The following is a 4,863-nucleotide window of genomic DNA, read 5'->3' on the forward strand; positions in this document are numbered from 1 at the left end:
GAACGCAGCAGTCAATCGGATGTGTGCACCACTTTGATTATTCCTCTATTGTAACTACATATCCGTATTTACAAACTTCCCTTTTTATTTATCATCGTATTATATTCATAAAATTCTGAACATTTCTTTATCGTTGCGTCAATATTTATTTTTAAAGAAATTGAAAACATACTGCAAAATTTGTTATCAATGAAGCAGACTGAGAATTTATTAATTGCTCAAGAATTTGTATACATTTGTCTACGACAAATGATACAAATTATTAACATTATATTTACAATGAATTATGAACAATTTTATTACAGCAACAATTGTTGACAATATATTTACAATGAATTACGAACAATTTTATCACAACAACAATTGTTAACAAGCCACAATTATTAATAGCGAGAACTTTGTATAATTATGATATTTGCATATTTTGAAAGCGTACGTTGCTAAAAAGTAATTGTCGATTTTGGGTTAGCTTTCGTCATAGAGCATTTATTAGGCGATAAAGTCGTTCCAAATCTTGTTCTTTTAATAATAATCTACGAAAAGTAAGATCAATTGTTAATAATGGCAATAGAATTTTATAAATTTATGACGAAACATCATTATTCAAATGCAAAATGGTGGAATCATCGGAAGCCAAATTCGGTCATATTATAGAGTTTGTATTTGTATGTCGCGATCGACGTAGACAATTTGTATTTAACACAACCAAGCTGTGGATAATAACACAAGATAATCACAATAGCTAATAACGAAAAGAAAAGTGCTAATCGTGCGAACCGTTCGGTTTCCCTTTGGAGCGGCTTCGCGGATTGAATCCATTGAATCTAAATCGTCTAAACAAACTGCAGTCAACCGAATTGTTACTGCTAATCAAATCGGACGCACCAAAACCGCCGTCGCGCCGGTGTAAATGAAATTCAACGTGGCAGGCGAATTGGATTGGAATTATACGTTTCTAATTCCGCGTGTACGCGGGACATTACCAAGGTTCGATTAACCGCTGGCTAGTTCGAACGTGAAAACGACAAACCTCCGGACAGTGTTAATAACGGCGTCGTTTAAACCACTCTACAATAATCCATAGATCGCCGATTGGAATACAAACTGTTCCGAAATAACAATCAAGATATCGCATTTCAAAAATCGAAACATTTAGGTACCATAATCTGAAAAATTAAAAATTACAAATTCGAAAATCGAAGAATTTAGAAATCGGAATCTCAAAAATTAAAACATTTAGGAATCAGATGACTTCAAAATTCTAAATTGAAAAATCAAATGACATAAAAATCGTGAATTTAAAAATCAAAGAATTTATAAATTGCAATCTTAAAAATCAAATAACATAAAAATCGAAGAATTTATAAATTGAAATCTTAAAAATCAGGAAATTTAGAAACCAAATGATTTCAAAGTTGTTAATTTAGATATCAGAAGACTTAAAAATCGTGAATTTATAAATCGGACAATTCAGAAATTGAAATCTTAAAAATCGGAAACTACAGAAACCAGATAATTTCGAAATTGTGAATTTAGAAGTATGCGCATTGAAACATCGTACCTTTCAAAACGGCTGGATCGAGAAACTGCAAGTTTCTCGGAAAGGAAGAATGTGTTTAATCCCGGCGTATAAATATTTCCAATTTGTTTCTACGGCGGCATCGTTCCGCTGATATTTCACAGAAAAAGATGTTGGTTCCGAAGGAACGGACGCGACTTATTCATCACGACCATGAATAATAATCAGAAAAGAATAACTGCGATTCCGTGCGAACTTTATGAATTCCGGAATTCTCGGCGATTTGCTTTATTTATTTTACGTCGGCGTTGCGCCGCAACAATGCAAATGTTGATGCAAATGCGCGAGTGCCTGATCTCCGTTCCTTCATGAAGTGGCTTAAACGACGAGTAACCAGGCAGAAAAGTATAAATTTCATTGTTTTATTTCTACACTTTTCATTGATAAGTCGATTGCTAAATCGACGAGATTCCAATAGCAATGCATAGCGAATATATTTTGGTCAATTGGTGTTATTTTAATCATTTCGATGATAATTCTAAAGATAATAATTTGAAGGATAATAATTTCAAGGATAATAATTTCAAGGATAATAATTTCAAGGATAATAATTTCGAGATCTATATTTCCAAAGATAACAATTTCGGAGATAACACTTTATAGAATAACAATTTCAAAGATAATAATTTCTAGGATAACAATTTCAAAGATAATTATTTCTAGGATCACTTCGAAGATAATAATTTCGAAGATAATAATGTCGAAGATGATCACAATGTCGAAGATAACAATTTCGAAGATGATAAGTTCAAAATTAATAATTCCAAAGATAATTTCGAGGATAATAATTGACAACTTCGGTCAAAATTATATTATCGTAATCGTGCTAAACACACGTAAATACTAAATAAAATATAATTTTCTTGATATCGCGATATCTTCTTTAAGAATCGTACAAGTTCTTTATTTTCTTGACTACTACAGTGAAGTCACGATGCTCATCCCCGATTCTCTCGCGGAACGGTACGTTATCCCAGCCAAAGTTCCTGTAATTGATCCTTTTAAAGACCTTAAAGCGGCACCTCCTCGCGATGATCTGCGCGTAATTGCAAGTCATGACGGCAGTCACTAACTTCGGTACGCCCAGGTAATGACGGATTATACTATCACCTCCAGTATCGGCTAATGGTACTTTCACATCTTCTCCACTACCCAGCGCATTGGCAACATCCACGGACAAGCACACTAAGCTCTCGCCAATATTTTGCTGCTGCATCTCCGGCAGCGTAGCCAGGAACATACACACCATAATACAATCAACATCATAATATTCGAATAAATTTATCTGGTCGTTTATAGCAATCGTCAAATCTAGGTAGGCATTGGCCGTGTGATGTTCACAATCTTCTCTGAAGCTCTCAAGCCAAGTCATTTCAGGAGGATGCCTGATGATCGGGGGAAGTCGATCGTACGGTGGTTGCCCCCACAACCACCGCGGGTCAATTTCATCTCTTTTTATTTTCTTAATTTTATTGAGAACGACACCAACAACCATTTATGGAGCCCCACTGAATGCAGGATTCAGTTGTAGTTCTGGAACTGAACGAAAAGAAACAATTAATTAGTATGCACGTATCTTGCAGCTTCTGATGGCGTGTGGTATAGTAATATTAAACGGTATATTAAACGACGGAAGCTTTAATCGAATCAAGTTTGCAGAAACGTTTGGAGATACAGTAATGTCTCCCTAACTGACGCTCGGATTACGCACAGAAATGGACAATCTGGGAAGAGGAGACACGATTACTCGAGCCTCGCGGCTCGTTTTTATAGTTATCGGTGAATCGACAACTTTGTAGACGACTCGTTTTTATAAGCGAATAAATTGGAAATATTTATACGCCAGGATTAAACACATTTTTCCGTTCCGAGAAACTTGCAATTTCTCGATCCAACCGTTTCGAATGGCACGATGTTTCAATGCGCATACTTCTAAATTCATAATTTCGAAATTATCTGGTTTCTGTACTTTCTGATTTTTAAGATTCCAATGTCTGAATCGTCCGATTTTCAAATTGACGGTTTTTAAATTCTCTGATTTATAAATTTACAATTTCGAAGTTAGCTGATTTCTATATGATCTAATTTTTAAGATTTCAATCTCTAAATTCTTTGATTTACAAATTCACGATTTTTAAGTTCTCCGATTTCTAAATGTACATTTTTTAAATTATCTAGTATTTAAATGTTATAATTTTCAAGATTTCAATTTACAAAAATTTGAATAATCGTATCTCCTCTTCCCGACTTGTCCATCTTCGTGCACTATCCGAGCGTCAATTAGGGAGAATTCTCCGTATCCGGCCAAACTAGAGGTTGATTCGTGTCTCGATGAAAAATATATTTTATTTATAAATATTTAAATTCGTAAAAATAAATTGTTCTTTCTTATACCCGACACACGGAAAACATTAGTCAAAACAAGTGACTGAAGAATGTTCCCGGAAAAATATAGCAAAAATGTACGTACCATGCCATTTTAGTTCACTAAGAAATTGTCACTATACTTTACTGGGAAAATTAACTGAGAAAATTCGCCGAAGTCTTCGCACTGATCACTGCTGTTTGCTGATTGCTGGTTGTTGCTGCACTGATCGCAGAATAAGTGTTTCCGTTGACATCGGCAGGCTATTTATACTGTCTTTGCTAAAGGACAGAACGTCCTAATCAGCAAGGACGAACAATGACAAAAGGATACTACCGGAAAAGATGCGCCAGGTATAAAAACGTCTCCCGTGGAAAACCATTAGCCACCGCTGCCGGCTATCAGGTAAGCACATGTACCTGCGATGACCGGTCGTGTCATACGGATTTTGCAAGGATTGGCTCGTTCGGTTAAATTAAAAAAAAAAAGAGAAGCGGCGGATTAGGCCGAGCCAGTGCAAATGAGTCAATTGAAGGAACCATTGTAAACAGGCTCGCACCGAGCCTTGATGAAAATTATGATTTGCAAGGGAAAGCAGAACCTACCGGGAGTAAACAGGGTCTGGTTATTTACGGTAAATAAATAATAACAATATCTTATTTTAAGTTTAACAATATATAAATATATTTGACGTTCAAAATAAGAAACGAGACTCCTATTTTATTTATTGTTATTATTAATAAACAAAATTATATGGATTAATAGAAAATATATTTCAAATGATATTTAAAATTTCATAACTGAAATTAAATGATTATTACAATTGACTAATTATGAAAATGATGTAAGTCCATTTAAAGCCAGCAAACATGTATTACTTTGGTTAAATTACATATTGATAAATTAGTAGTATTTTATT

Source organism: Megalopta genalis, unplaced genomic scaffold (genome assembly GCF_051020955.1).
Source record: "Megalopta genalis isolate 19385.01 unplaced genomic scaffold, iyMegGena1_principal scaffold0082, whole genome shotgun sequence".
In the NCBI taxonomy this organism is placed as follows: domain Eukaryota; kingdom Metazoa; phylum Arthropoda; class Insecta; order Hymenoptera; family Halictidae; genus Megalopta; species Megalopta genalis.